Below are 16,786 nucleotides of genomic sequence, written 5' to 3'. Positions count from 1 at the left end.
ACCTTTAATACGTAGAAAACCTTATTATGACCTTTGGTTCTGCTCTTTTTCTCTCTAATCTACACCAAATCGTTGCAACGCATTGTGAGCTTGTAGATCGGCTATTTTCAGTCAATGTTCCCACCAGAATAGGGATGGTTACCGTTAGTGGTTAATGTAAAAAACATCACATAAAGATGTTCCGCCCTGTGGTAACTTTGGGTCCTGGACCCCCGTTGAAGACCCATGGTTACACATGATTAAATTAATTATAGTCCACTCCAACCGGAACTAATAAAAGGGGTGCGTATGGGAAGGGAACTCTTTTGCCCGAACACTACACACTACACTGTGGAAGGAGGATGAGAACCTTTTATTATTCTATGATGAGAACAGACAGGTACGCTTAGACATCAGAGATTTACATTCTTTCTTCACAAGTCTTACCATTATTGGTCAATTAAAAAGTATGCTGTACTGTTTAATCCTAAACTAATGTGCCTTATCTGTTCATTTAGGTGTATGATGAGATCGGCACGTCCGCACCTTCCAAGAAATACAGACAACTCTGCGTCCCCCCTGCATAACTCTGAGCTGCCTGAACCCCCCTTAGTTTCAATAAATGCATTTGTTACATTCTGTCTTTATTTACTCTATAGATACCGGTCCATACCTACCTATGCTATGCAGAGCTGTGTTAGGTAGTAAATGTAATACATGGTTTCAAGCGCCAGAGGGTAGCATTGGCTACCTATACCATACGTCATGTGTGGCATTTGTTTAGGTGCTATATTACATTATATCGGCAATTCGGCATTCTATAAATATACTGGTACTAGGCTATTATAATATTGGTACTGGTCCCTTCCATATATTCGCTGAAAATGGCAGATCAGATGTAGGCTCAGAAATGTTTGTTTCTCCTGTTTAGACATGTAAGTAGGCTAAGGCAAGCACATATTTTGTTAAACACTGTAATGATTCAGTGATTATATTTGGGTTATTTATGCTGTAAATTGACTTGTATTTCTGTGGTTTAGGTTCAAATAAAGTCCAAAACCCCAACCCTGTTGCTGTGGGCTGGTCACATGACGACTCCAGAAAGCAGGATGTAATTAGTTTGATTGAGAACATGCAGGCTCAGAAATGTTTGTTTCAGGATCAGAAATGTGTGTTTGTTTAAATTGTTTCTCCTGTTTAGACATTATCAGTGACAGTAAGTACATATGTTGTTAAACACCTTAGTAATGATTCAATGATTATATTTGGGTTATTTCTGCTGTAAATGTAATTGTATTTCTGCTGTAAATGGGTAAACTGGCCTTAGATAGGCTCCTAGGTATTGATCTGTATGATAGATTTAGTAACCTGCTGGAAGGGAAACAACTTAAAAAGTATGTTATAAATACAGCACTTATAATTATCATTAGCCTACTAATAATTTCATGATGTAGCGCAGGGGTTCTCAACCCGTGGGTCGTGACCCCTTGGAGGGTCGCCAAATTATTTTGGGGGGTCCCCAAATTATTAAAAAAAAGGTTTTTATTTTGTTTTGCAACTGAATGGCTGGAAAATGGAAATGAAGAGTTTACATATAGTACATATTGTTAGAAAGGTTCCAAAGATTACCACCTTAAGAACTATTCAGAGCAACAGGTACCTGCCACCTTAAGTGCGCAATGCATTGTGTGTCATTATTCCAGTCAGAGCGGAGCGGTGAATGCAAGTCTCACAAGTTCACTCGTCTCCTAATCGTTTCTTCATTGTGCAGCATTGCAGTGCCAGTGTGCGTCTTTGACTACTGTAAGTGTATTATTTAGTTCAGTGATGCCTGCTGACTGTCATCTCTGTATGCTGTTTGAGTCACCGCTGTTTCTATATGTTTATTCCGTCGCTGGTTTAAGTGACAGTGATTGATTACTTGGTTCCTTCATTCAATGTCCTACATTGCGTGCCTTTGGCACGTCACTTCATTATATTTCCATATGTTTCCGTAACATGTAAGAGAGTGCATTTAGGAAGGACCGACGTGTATTTATATGTTTAAGCTCCTTGTTCAGCACGTTAGGTCTGTGAATTGTTTGGTCATGTGTATATCACGGGCGCCGCCATTGTGCAACGTCCCGCAGCTGGTCGGCCCTTTGATGTTCAATTAAGACAATTTAGTGCAGATTTGGGCCGCAGAGACTTATTAATGGAGTCATTGATACCTAATGATCTTATTGGGCAGCTTACATGGAAAGGTGTGGTGTGTACTAATGTTTATGATGATATTAATATGATCCAGTATCTTATTATATTGTATACTAGTGTATGGTAATTCTGTACTCATATTTATTATTATTTCGTGTCTGTATTTATTGCAGAAACCACATTGACACGCACTCAGTGCTGTACCATCTACATCCCCATGCTATGCCTGTATGCCTGTGCCTACAACTATACAGTAAACTACCATAAACCCACTTCACTCTCCTGTCCAGTGTTCTGACCGACGCCCCGGGGGCGAATTACTCACAACTAACACATAACTAGTCCATATAATACAGTCCTTTCAAACCCTATCCAACACATATAGTACATGCATACACCTTCCCTAATGATTATATCTGGTTTCAGTATTTATTTATGGTGTATTGTCTCTATTATTAAGGTTATTGTAGCAGTCAATTTATATTGGGGGTCGGGAGGGGGCAGGGCGGGGGTCCCGAGACATTGTCACAGCATTTCCGGGGGTCCCTGGCCAAAAACGTTGAGAACCCCTGATGTAGCGCTACAGTATGCTTATTTTTCTTATTCAATTGAACCTTTTCAATGAAATCCTGCCAATATCACATGCAGAAAGGTGTCTTTTTTTAAATTCCTCGGAATAGTAGGCTATATAAATTATGATATACTATGTCATAATAATTAAGTTGTAAAAAACTATAGTTAAAACATTTAGTACAGTGTTCATAGTTAAAAAAAGAAAGTCATACAATGTCACAATGTGTTATTCTTGTTAGCCTAAACAGATGTTTTGATTGGTGTTTGTTGAAATAAATACATGAAATGTAAGTGGTTGGATTCAATTTTCATCCCGGGTCACTCAGACATAATGCAGTTCACAAGTATAAGTCTCAGCCTATAATTGATTATTAATTTGATATTGTCATACTATGACAAATATAAATCTGCCTTGTTTAAATGTAAAGTCTGAAATGAGTATACAGCAAAAGTAATGTATCAAACAAGTGGCCTACATTTATATTTCTGGTTGATTAAAAGTGCTATAGTTTTTGTCATCTAAAACTAAGAAAAGAGAGATGACAATAACTGGTCTGCAATGAATGACATTACTAAGGCAAACTAAACATCTTGTTTGCTCAATGAAAGAGTAAATGTGGGTAACAGAATAAAAATGTTCCCACAGATGGTTTTAAACAATAGTCTAAATCTCAGTTTATCATGAACCCTGATCATCAGGGGGTATATCTGTAGATTCAGTCATTCTGGCAGGGGTAGAGGTGTCTGATGTGGATTTTCATCCCTTGACCTGTCACCTCTCCCTTCAACCTTAAATACAACCTCCAAATTCAGTCATTCTGGCAGGGGTAGAGGTGTCTGATGTGGATTTTCATCCCTTGACCCGTCACCTCTCCTTTCAACCTTAAATACAACCTCCAAATCTTTATAAGTGTGAAAAGCCGAGTGGCGCAAGAGAAAAGCAGAGGTTTCACAAGCTGAAGGTGGTGGGTTTGAATCTTGCTCAGGGAAAACCTTCAATTTCTGGCTTTTTAAGGCAAAGTTGCCGAGAAAGCCCGCCTCCCTCCTCATCCTCTCTTTTGGCTCCGGTAGAGGGGGGAGGAGCATTGGGGGAACACCTCCAGGGGGAGGATCTTTTTAGGAGCCCGCCTCTAGAGGGATGATCTTTTTTTGGGAGCCCGCCTCCTTGGGGTGGAGCTTAATTAATTTACAGATTATGCAAAGCAGTATTTTTTATTTAATGACTTCACTTTAGGTTGAATTATTGCTATTTATTTTAGGTTTTTTTTATTTTGATTTGAGTTTTTTTGTTGTTTTCTTTTTTTTTGAGGTTTGATGGTTTTTGTTTTTAGTTGGCTTTTTTTGTTTTTTTGTTTGAGGGTTTTTGTTTTTAGTTGGCATTTTAGTTTTGTTTGAGGTTTGAACCTATGACGTTAGGTTTGTGAAGCCTAGTTTTTATCTATTGAGCCACACTGGCATGTAAGCTATAATCGGGAATGTAATACTTAACCCACATTCGAGAATTTAGATGGACAGTGAAAATTCTGGTTTCTAAGTTCCTGGTTTATCTCTTGAGCCACACTGGTATGTTGGATATATCGGCGAACGTCTTACTTAACCCACCTTTCAGAAATTAGATGGACAGTGAAAATGTGAGGTTTGAACACTGCACCTCTGGTTTCTAAGTTCCTGGTTTATCTCTCGAGCCACACTGGGATGTTGGATATATCGGCGAACGTCTTACTTAACCCATCTATCAGTATTTAGATGGACATTGAAAATGTGAGGTTTGAACACTACACCATTAGAAAAAAACAGTCTTTTTAACACAAGTTTTGTAGTCCTTTTTGTTGTTTGAGTTGTGAACCTTCAGTTTATAAACCTTTTTTATTGAGTTGCTTTTGAGTTTTGAACATAGAACCTTCAGTTTATAAACCTTTTTTATTGAGTTGCTTTTGAGTTTTGAACATTAGAACCTTCAGTTTATAAACCTTTTTTATTGAGTTGCTTTTGAGTTTTGAACACAGAACCTTAGAACCTTCAGTTTATAAACCTTTTTTATTGAGTTGCTTTTGAGTTTTGAACCAGGAACCTTCCGTTTATAAACCCCTAACATTACTTCTAGTGCCACGCTGGCACAGAAAATTCTAGTGAGAACGAGCTACTTAAGCTCATAATGTCAAGTATATTGGTATCAAACAGGTCATATTGCCTCCTAGACGAGGTGATATCAACACACTTCTTAATGTAGTGGGAGTCAAAAGTCCAATATACTGAGCCTGGTCAGTAGGATCATGTTATTATCATGATAGGCCTCGTAAGAGAACGGTTGAGGACCTTCTGTTTGTGAAAATGTGAGGTTTGAACACTGCACCTCTGGTTTCCAAGTTCCAGAGTTATCTTTTGAGCCACACTGGGATGTTAGATATATTGGCGAACGTCTTACTTAACCCATATTCTAGAATTTAGAAGGACAGTGAAAATGTGAGGTTTGAACACTGCACCTCTGGTTTCTAAGTTCCTGGTTTATCTCTTGAGCCACACTGGTATGTTGGATATATCGGCGAACGTCTTACTTAACCCACCTTTCAGAAATTAGATTGACAGTGAAAATGTGAGGTTTGAACACTGCACCTCTGGTTTCTAAGTTCCTGGTTTATCTCTCGAGCCACACTGGGATGTTGGATATATCGGCGAACGTCTTACTTAACCCACCTATCAGTATTTAGATGGACATTGAAAATGTGAGGTTTGAACACTACACCATTAGAAAAAAACAGTCTTTTTAACACAAGTTTTGTAGTCGTTTTTGTTGTTTGAGTTGTGAACCTTCAGTTTATAAACCTTTTTTATTGAGTTGCTTTTTGAACATAGAACCTTCAGTTTATAAACCTTTTTTATTGAGTTACTTTTGAGTTTTGAACATAGAACCTTAGAACCTTCAGTTTATAAACCTTTTTTATTGAGTTGCTTTTGAGTTTTGAACATAGAACCTTAGAACCTTCAGTTTATAAACCTTTTTTATTGAGTTGCTTTTGAGTTTTGAACCAGGAACCTTCCGTTTATAAACCCCTAACATTACTTCTAGTGCAACGCTGGCACAGAAAATTCTAGTGAGAACGAGCTACTTAAGCTCGTAATGTCAAGTATATTGGTTTTAAAACAGGTCATATTGCCTCCTAGAAGAGGTGATATCAACACACTTCTTAATGTAGTGGGAGTCAAAAGTCCAATATACTGAGCCTGGTCAGTAGGATCATGTTATTATCATGATAGGCCTCGTAAGAGAACGGTTGAGGACCTTCTGTTTGTGAAAATGTGAGGTTTGAACACTGCACCTCTGGTTTCCAAGTTCCAGAGTTAACTTTTGAGCCACACTGGGATGTTAGATATATTGGCGAACGTCTTACTTAACCCACATTCTAGAATTTAGAAGGACAGTGAAAATGTGAGGTTTGAACACTGCACCTCTGGTTTCTAAGTTCCTGGTTTATCTCTTGAGCCACACTGGTATGTTGGATATATCGGCGAACGTCTTACTTAACCCACCTTTCAGAAATTAGATGGACAGTGAAAATGTGAGGTTTGAACACTGCACCTCTGGTTTCTAAGTTCCTGGTTTATCTCTCGAGCCACACTGGGATGTTGGATATATCGGCGAACGTCTTACTTAACCCACCTATCAGTATTTAGATGGACATTGAAAATGTGAGGTTTGAACACTACACCTTTAGCTTATAAATTCCAGTATTTCGACCGACAACAAACAATATTGATCTATAAGCTAACAACATGGAATTATCCTTCATTTGTTTCAAAGTGTTTCCCTTTTTTTACTTCCTTCAGTTTGATTGCAGTATTGAAGCTTTGGAACCAGCATTTTTAACACAAGTTTTGTAGTTTTTTCGTTGTTGATTGAGTTGCTTTTGAGTTGAGGGTTTTTGTTTTTAGTTGGCATTTTAGTTTTGTTTGAGGTTTGAACCTATGATGTTAGGTTTATGAAGCCTAGTTTTTATCTATTGAGCCACACTGGCATGTAAGCTATAATCGGGAATGTAATACTTAACCCACATTCGAGAATTTAGATGGACTGAAAATGTGAGGTTTGAACACTGCACCTTTGGTTTACAAGTACCAGATGTATCTCCTAAGCCACACTGGGATGTTGGAAATAACGGCGAACGTCTTACTTAACCCACCTATCAGTATTTAGATGGACATTGAAAATGTGAGGTTTGAACACTACACCATTAGAAAAAAACAGTCTTTTTAACACAAGTTTTGTAGTCCTTTTTGTTGTTTGAGTTGTGAACCTTCAGTTTATAAACCTTTTTTATTGAGTTGCTTTTGAGTTTTGAACATAGAACCTTCAGTTTATAAACCTTTTTTATTGAGTTGCTTTTGAGTTTTGAACATAGAACCTTAGAACCTTCAGTTTATAAACCTTTTTTATTGAGTTGCTTTTGAGTTTTGAACATAGAACCTTAGAACCTTCAGTTTATAAACCTTTTTTATTGAGTTGCTTTTGAGTTTTGAACCAGGAACCTTCCGTTTATAAACCCCTAACATTACTTCTAGTGCAACGCTGGCACAGAAAATTCTAGTGAGAACGAGCTACTTAAGCTCGTAATGTCAAGTATATTGGTTTTAAAACAGGTCATATTGCCTCCTAGAAGAGGTGATATCAACACACTTCTTAATGTAGTGGGAGTCAAAAGTCCAATATACTGAGCCTGGTCAGTAGGATCATGTTATTATCATGATAGGCCTCGTAAGAGAACGGTTGAGGACCTTCTGTTTGTGAAAATGTGAGGTTTGAACACTGCACCTCTGGTTTCCAAGTTCCAGGTTTATCTCTTGAGCTACACTGGCATGTTAGATATATCGGCGAACGTCTTACTTAACCCACCTATCAGTATTTAGATGGACATTGAAAATGTGAGGTTTGAACACTACACCTTTAGCTTATAAATTCCAGTATTTCGACCGACAACAAACAATATTGATCTATAAGCTAACAACATGGAATTATCCTTCATTTGTTTCAAAGTGTTTCCCTTTTTTTACTTCCTTCAGTTTGATTGCAGTATTGAAGCTTTGGAACCAGCATTTTTAACACAAGTTTTGTAGTTTTTTCATTGTTGATTGAGTTGCTTTTGAGTTGAGGGTTTTTGTTTTTAGTTGGCATTTTAGTTTTGTTTGAGGTTTGAACCTATGATGTTAGGTTTATGAAGCCTAGTTTTTATCTATTGAGCCACACTGGCATGTAAGCTATAATCGGGAATGTAATACTTAACCCACATTCGAGAATTTAGATGGACAGTGAAAATGTGAGGTTTGAACACTGCACCTTTGGTTTACAAGTACCAGATTTATCTCCTAAGCCACACTGGGATGTTGGAAATAATGGCGAACGTCTTACTTAACCCACCTATCAGTATTTAGATGGACATTGAAAATGTGAGGTTTGAACACTACACCATTAGAAAAAAACAGTCTTTTTAACACAAGTTTTGTAGTCCTTTTTGTTGTTTGAGTTGTGAACCTTCAGTTTATAAACCTTTTTTTTTTAGTTGCTTTTGAGTTTTGAACATAGAACCTTCAGTTTATAAACCTTTTTTATTGAGTTGCTTTTGAGTTTTGAACATTAGAACCTTCAGTTTATAAACCTTTTTTATTGAGTTGCTTTTGAGTTTTGAACACAGAACCTTAGAACCTTCAGTTTATAAACCTTTTTTATTGAGTTGCTTTTGAGTTTTGAACCAGGAACCTTCCGTTTATAAACCCCTAACATTACTTCTAGTGCCACGCTGGCACAGAAAATTCTAGTGAGAACGAGCTACTTAAGCTCGTAATGTCAAGTATATTGGTATCAAACAGGTCATATTGCCTCCTAGACGAGGTGATATCAACACACTTCTTAATGTAGTGGGAGTCAAAAGTCCAATATACTGAGCCTGGTCAGTAGGATCATGTTATTATCATGATAGGCCTCGTAAGAGAACGGTTGAGGACCTTCTGTTTGTGAAAATGTGAGGTTTGAAAACTGCACCTCTGGTTTCCAAGTTCCAGGTTTATCTCTTGAGCTACACTGGCATGTTAGATATATCGGCGAATGTCTTACTTAACCCACCTATCAGTATTTAGATGGACATTGAAAATGTGAGGTTTGAACACTACACCTTTAGCTTATAAATTCCAGTATTTCGACCGACAACAAACAATATTGATCTATAAGCTAACAACATGGAATTATCCTTCATTTGTTTCAAAGTGTTTCCCTTTTTTTACTTCCTTCAGTTTGATTGCAGTATTGAAGCTTTGGAACCAGCATTTTTAACACAAGTTTTGTAGTTTTTTTCATTGTTGATTGAGTGCTTTTGAGTTGAGGGTTTTTGTTTTTAGTTGGCATTTTAGTTTTGTTTGATGTTTGAACCTATGATGTTAGGTTTATGAAGCCTAGTTTTTATCTATTGAGCCACACTGGCATGTAAGCTATAATCGGGAATGTAATACTTAACCCACATTCGAGAATTTAGATGGACAGTGAAAATGTGAGGTTCGAACACTGCACCTTTGGTTTACAAGTACCAGATGTATCTTCTAAGCCACACTGGGATGTTGGAAATAACGGCGAACGTCTTACTTAACCCACCTATCAGTATTTAGATGGACATTGAAAATGTGAGGTTTGAACACTACACCATTAGAAAAAAACAGTCTTTTTAACACAAGTTTTGTAGTCCTTTTTGTTGTTTGAGTTGTGAACCTTCAGTTTATAAACCTTTTTTATTGAGTTGCTTTTGAGTTTTGAATATAGAACCTTCAGTTTATAAACCTTTTTTATTGAGTTGCTTTTGAGTTTTGAACATTAGAACCTTCAGTTTATAAACCTTTTTTATTGAGTTGCTTTTGAGTTTTGAACACAGAACCTTAGAACCTTCAGTTTATAAACCTTTTTTATTGAGTTGCTTTTGAGTTTTGAACCAGGAACCTTCCGTTTATAAACCCCTAACATTACTTCTAGTGCCACGCTGGCACAGAAAATTCTAGTGAGAACGAGCTACTTAAGCTCATAATGTCAAGTATATTGGTATCAAACAGGTCATATTGCCTCCTAGACGACGTGATATCAACACACTTCTTAATGTAGTGGGAGTCAAAAGTCCAATATACTGAGCCTGGTCAGTAGGATCATGTTATTATCATGATAGGCCTCGTAAGAGAATGGTTGAGGACCTTCTGTTTGTGAAAATGTGAGGTTTGAACACTGCACCTCTGGTTTCCAAGTTCCAGAGTTATCTTTTGAGCCACACTGGGATGTTAGATATATTGGCGAACGTCTTACTTAACCCACATTCTAGAATTTAGAAGGACAGTGAAAATGTGAGGTTTGAACACTGCACCTCTGGTTTCTAAGTTCCTGGTTTATCTCTTGAGCCACACTGGTATGTTGGATATATCGGCGAACGTCTTACTTAACCCACCTTTCAGAAATTAGATGGACAGTGAAAATGTGAGGTTTGAACACTGCACCTCTGGTTTCTAAGTTCCTGGTTTATCTCTCGAGCCACACTGGGATGTTGGATATATCGGCGAACGTCTTACTTAACCCACCTATCCGTATTTAGATGGACATTGAAAATGTGAGGTTTGAACACTACACCATTAGAAAAAAACAGTCTTTTTAACACAAGTTTTGTAGTCCTTTTTGTTGTTTGAGTTGTGAACCTTCAGTTTATAAACCTTTTTTATTGAGTTGCTTTTGAGTTTTGAACATAGAACCTTCAGTTTATAAACCTTTTTTATTGAGTTGCTTTTGAGTTTTGAACCAGGAACCTTCCGTTTATAAACCCCTAACATTACTTCTAGTGCCACGCTGGCACAGAAAATTCTAGTGAGAACGAGCTACTTAAGCTCATAATGTCAAGTATATTGGTATCAAACAGGTCATATTGCCTCCTAGACGAGGTGATATCAACACACTTCTTAATGTAGTGGGAGTCAAAAGTCCAATATACTGAGCCTGGTCAGTAGGATCATGTTATTATCATGATAGGCCTCGTAAGAGAACGGTTGAGGACCTTCTGTTTGTGAAAATGTGAGGTTTGAACACTGCACCTCTGGTTTCCAAGTTCCAGAGTTATCTTTTGAGCAAGACTGGGATGTTAGATATATTGGCGAACGTCTTACTTAACCCACATTCTAGAATTTAGAAGGACAGTGAAAATGTGAGGTTTGAACACTGCACCTCTGGTTTCTAAGTTCCTGGTTTATCTCTTGAGCCACACTGGTATGTTGGATATATCGGCGAACGTCTTACTTAACCCACCTTTCAGAAATTAGATGGACAGTGAAAATGTGAGGTTTGAACACTGCACCTCTGGTTTCTAAGTTCCTGGTTTATCTCTCGAGCCACACTGGGATGTTGGATATATCGGCGAACGTCTTACTTAACCCACCTATCAGTATTTAGATGGACATTGAAAATGTGAGGTTTGAACACTACACCATTAGAAAAAAACAGTCTTTTTAACACAAGTTTTGTAGTCCTTTTTGTTGTTTGAGTTGTGAACCTTCAGTTTATAAACCTTTTTTATTGAGTTGCTTTTGAGTTTTGAACATAGAACCTTAGAACCTTCAGTTTATAAACCTTTTTTATTGAGTTGCTTTTGAGTTTTGAACATAGAACCTTAGAACCTTCAGTTTATAAACCTTTTTTATTGAGTTGCTTTTGAGTTTTGAACCAGGAACCTTCCGTTTATAAACCCCTAACATTACTTCTAGTGCAACGCTGGCACAGAAAATTCTAGTGAGAACGAGCTACTTAAGCTCGTAATGTCAAGTATATTGGTTTTAAAACAGGTCATATTGCCTCCTAGAAGAGGTGATATCAACACACTTCTTAATGTAGTGGGAGTCAAAAGTCCAATATACTGAGCCTGGTCAGTAGGATCATGTTATTATCATGATAGGCCTCGTAAGAGAACGGTTGAGGACCTTCTGTTTGTGAAAATGTGAGGTTTGAACACTGCACCTCTGGTTTCCAAGTTCCAGGTTTATCTCTTGAGCTACACTGGCATGTTAGATATATCGGCGAACGTCTTACTTAACCCACCTATCAGTATTTAGATGGACATTGAAAATGTGAGGTTTGAACACTACACCTTTAGCTTATAAATTCCAGTATTTCGACCGACAACAAACAATATTGATCTATAAGCTAACAACATGGAATTATCCTTCATTTGTTTCAAAGTGTTTCCCTTTTTTTACTTCCTTCAGTTTGATTGCAGTATTGAAGCTTTGGAACCAGCATTTTTAACACAAGTTTTGTAGTTTTTTCATTGTTGATTGAGTTGCTTTTGAGTTGAGGGTTTTTGTTTTTAGTTGGCATTTTAGTTTTGTTTGAGGTTTGAACCTATGATGTTAGGTTTATGAAGCCTAGTTTTTATCTATTGAGCCACACTGGCATGTAAGCTATAATCGGGAATGTAATACTTAACCCACATTCGAGAATTTAGATGGACAGTGAAAATGTGAGGTTTGAACACTGCACCTTTGGTTTACAAGTACCAGATTTATCTCCTAAGCCACACTGGGATGTTGGAAATAATGGCAAACGTCTTACTTAACCCACCTATCAGTATTTAGATGGACATTGAAAATGTGAGGTTTGAACACTACACCATTAGAAAAAAACAGTCTTTTTAACACAAGTTTTGTAGTCCTTTTTGTTGTTTGAGTTGTGAACCTTCAGTTTATAAACCTTTTTTTTTTAGTTGCTTTTGAGTTTTGAACATAGAACCTTCAGTTTATAAACCTTTTTTATTGAGTTGCTTTTGAGTTTTGAACATTAGAACCTTCAGTTTATAAACCTTTTTTATTGAGTTGCTTTTGAGTTTTGAACACAGAACCTTAGAACCTTCAGTTTATAAACCTTTTTTATTGAGTTGCTTTTGAGTTTTGAACCAGGAACCTTCCGTTTATAAACCCCTAACATTACTTCTAGTGCCACGCTGGCACAGAAAATTCTAGTGAGAACGAGCTACTTAAGCTCGTAATGTCAAGTATATTGGTATCAAACAGGTCATATTGCCTCCTAGACGAGGTGATATCAACACACTTCTTAATGTAGTGGGAGTCAAAAGTCCAATATACTGAGCCTGGTCAGTAGGATCATGTTATTATCATGATAGGCCTCGTAAGAGAACGGTTGAGGACCTTCTGTTTGTGAAAATGTGAGGTTTGAACACTGCACCTCTGGTTTCCAAGTTCCAGAGTTATCTTTTGAGCCACACTGGGATGTTAGATATATTGGCGAACGTCTTACTTAACCCACATTCTAGAATTTAGAAGGACAGTGAAAATGTGAGGTTTGAACACTGCACCTCTGGTTTCTAAGTTCCTGGTTTATCTCTTGAGCCACACTGGTATGTTGGATATATCGGCGAACGTCTTACTTAACCCACCTTTCAGAAATTAGATGGACAGTGAAAATGTGAGGTTTGAACACTGCACCTCTGGTTTCTAAGTTCCTGGTTTATCTCTCGAGCCACACTGGGATGTTGGATATATCGGCGAACGTCTTACTTAACCCATCTATCAGTATTTAGATGGACATTGAAAATGTGAGGTTTGAACACTACACCATTAGAAAAAAACAGTCTTTTTAACACAAGTTTTGTAGTCCTTTTTGTTGTTTGAGTTGTGAACCTTCAGTTTATAAACCTTTTTTATTGAGTTGCTTTTGAGTTTTGAACATAGAACCTTCAGTTTATAAACCTTTTTTATTGAGTTGCTTTTGAGTTTTGAACATAGAACCTTAGAACCTTCAGTTTATAAACCTTTTTTATTGAGTTGCTTTTGAGTTTTGAACATAGAACCTTAGAACCTTCAGTTTATAAACCTTTTTTATTGAGTTGCTTTTGAGTTTTGAACCAGGAACCTTCCGTTTATAAACCCCTAACATTACTTCTAGTGCCACGCTGGCACAGCAAATTCTAGTGAGAACGAGCTACTTAAGCTCGTAATGTCAAGTATATTGGTATCAAACAGGTCATATTGCCTCCTAGAAGAGGTGATATCAACACACTTCTTAATGTAGTGGGAGTCAAAAGTCCAATATACTGAGCCTGGTCAGTAGGATCATGTTATTATCATGATAGGCCTCGTAAGAGAACGGTTGAGGACCTTCTGTTTGTGAAAATGTGAGGTTTGAACACTGCACCTCTGGTTTCCAAGTTCCAGGTTTATCTCTTGAGCTACACTGGCATGTTAGATATATCAGCGAACGTCTTACTTAACCCACCTATCAGTATTTAGATGGACATTGAAAATGTGAGGTTTGAACACTACACCTTTAGCTTATAAATTCCAGTATTTCGACCGACAACAAACAATATTGATCTATAAGCTAACAACATGGAATTATCCTTCATTTGTTTCAAAGTGTTTCCCTTTTTTTACTTCCTTCAGTTTGATTGCAGTATTGAAGCTTTGGAACCAGCATTTTTAACACAAGTTTTGTAGTTTTTTTCATTGTTGATTGAGTGCTTTTGAGTTGCAGTGATGTAAATAGGTTTTCAATGTAATGAGTCCCGGGATGCAGGGGTGGTCTTTTAGATGAGTCCCAGGGACATTTGATGAGTCCCACTTCAGCGACGTTTAAGAGTCATATTTTGCCATTTTTACAAATTGCAGCATTTAACTCCCATTTCATCTTATATGGTTATAATGTGGTTATATTCATGTAGAAAACGAAGAAGAAATTATTATTATAACTAAAGCTAGCAAAATAAATTATAATAAAAAAAAAACCTCTACATTCATACTACATACATATTTCATATGATTTTGGCTATATGAAATCTATAATAATTCTGCCAGTTTTAACTGTTAATAAATCTTTGTTGTTTTCATGACACATTACACAATACATACAAAATAAAAATGAATGCTACAAAACTAACCTGGAGATTAAGTAGAAGCAGTCATGGAGGAGGTAGGCTGTGCACAGCAGCACACATCATCATCATTAGCAGATGATGATGTTAGATTTAGAAAATAGGGTTGCTAATATTTTTTGTTGCCCTGCAGTTGGCTTTGGCATTTCTTTTTTTGGGGGGTGGGTGGGGGCATGTTAATGTGTGGTGGCACCGGTCCACAACGCACAACATACAACAGTGTCGGCGTTTGTTACAGTACACAATGTGTGTTTCCCATTCAATCGGGTCTACTCTGTTTGTCATGCTCAAAAATGTTCGCCTGTAGATGAGAGAGTTGCGACAACCGCGTTCACTGTTTATTCACGGAGCTTCATGAGTCACTGAACGGTATGTTGTCGTCACTCTCTCTCTCTAAACGGCTCTGGTCTCCAGGCTGCGCTCCGCTCAGCGCTTGACTCTGAGCAAGATGGCGGCGCCCGTCAGACTGTGTTGTTGTTAACTTACAAACTAGTGGTTCTACAACGAGTCCTACGTGGATTTTATCGTTTATAACGTAGGATGAGGTCGCATGCGGCCATGCAAAATGATCGTGTCCGTAGATTATTTGTTTTACCGCGATTTTTATTTCTCACGTGGATTATTATTACTGTACACGGAGTACAGTAGTGCATCCCGTGGACGCACGCATGTTTTTGAAGTGCGGCCCAAAACTATAAAGTGCATTTTGGGACGCAAAACGCACCCTATTTACATCACTAGAGTTGAGGGTTTTTGTTTTTAGTTGGCATTTTAGTTTTGTTTGAGGTTTGAACCTATGATGTTAGGTTTATGAAGCCTAGTTTTTATCTATTGAGCCACACTGGCATGTAAGCTATAATCGGGAATGTAATACTTAACCCACATTCGAGAATTTAGATGGACAGTGAAAATGTGAGGTTTGAACACTGCACCTTTGGTTTACAAGTACCAGATGTATCTTCTAAGCCACACTGGGATGTTGGAAATAACGGCGAACGTCTTACTTAACCCACCTATCAGTATTTAGATGGACATTGAAAATGTGAGGTTTGAACACTACACCATTAGAAAAAAACAGTCTTTTTAACACAAGTTTTGTAGTCCTTTTTGTTGTTTGAGTTGTGAACCTTCAGTTTATAAACCTTTTTTATTGAGTTGCTTTTGAGTTTTGAACATAGAACCTTCAGTTTATAAACCTTTTTTATTGAGTTGCTTTTGAGTTTTGAACATTAGAACCTTCAGTTTATAAACCTTTTTTATTGAGTTGCTTTTGAGTTTTGAACACAGAACCTTAGAACCTTCAGTTTATAAACCTTTTTTATTGAGTTGCTTTTGAGTTTTGAACCAGGAACCTTCCGTTTATAAACCCCTAACATTACTTCTAGTGCCACGCTGGCACAGAAAATTCTAGTGAGAACGAGCTACTTAAGCTCATAATGTCAAGTATATTGGTATCAAACAGGTCATATTGCCTCCTAGACGAGGTGATATCAACACACTTCTTAATGTAGTGGGAGTCAAAAGTCCAATATACTGAGCCTGGTCAGTAGGATCATGTTATTATCATGATAGGCCTCGTAAGAGAACGGTTGAGGACCTTCTGTTTGTGAAAATGTGAGGTTTGAACACTGCACCTCTGGTTTCCAAGTTCCAGAGTTATCTTTTGAGCCACACTGGGATGTTAGATATATTGGCGAACGTCTTACTTAACCCACATTCTAGAATTTAGAAGGACAGTGAAAATGTGAGGTTTGAACACTGCACCTCTGGTTTCTAAGTTCCTGGTTTATCTCTTGAGCCACACTGGTATGTTGGATATATCGGCGAACGTCTTACTTAACCCACCTTTCAGAAATTAGATGGACAGTGAAAATGTGAGGTTTGAACACTGCACCTCTGGTTTCTAAGTTCCTGGTTTATCTCTCGAGCCACACTGGGATGTTGGATATATCGGCGAACGTCTTACTTAACCCACCTATCAGTATTTAGATGGACATTGAAAATGTGAGGTTTGAACACTACACCATTAGAAAAAAACAGTCTTTTTAACACAAGTTTTGTAGTCCTTTTTGTTGTTTGTGTTGTGAACCTTCAGT

General features: G+C 37.5%; 1 long non-coding RNA gene across 1 annotated transcript; it reads left to right on the top strand.

Annotated features, from left to right (window-relative positions):
* The first annotated feature begins 310 nt into the window (after nucleotides 1–310).
* Nucleotides 311–1,071, top strand: LOC306917367. The gene is made up of 2 exons (XR_013789158.1): nucleotides 311–379; nucleotides 498–1,071. It is a non-coding gene; the product is annotated as an uncharacterized lncRNA (long non-coding RNA).
* Nucleotides 1,072–16,786: the final 15,715 nt, after the last annotated feature.

This window comes from Electrona antarctica, assembly GCF_951216825.1.
Source record: "Electrona antarctica genome assembly, chromosome: 24".
Classification (NCBI taxonomy): Eukaryota; Metazoa; Chordata; class Actinopteri; order Myctophiformes; family Myctophidae; genus Electrona; species Electrona antarctica.
Note: the sequence above shows the minus strand (reverse complement) of the source record. Positions and strands in the feature narration are given on the sequence as shown.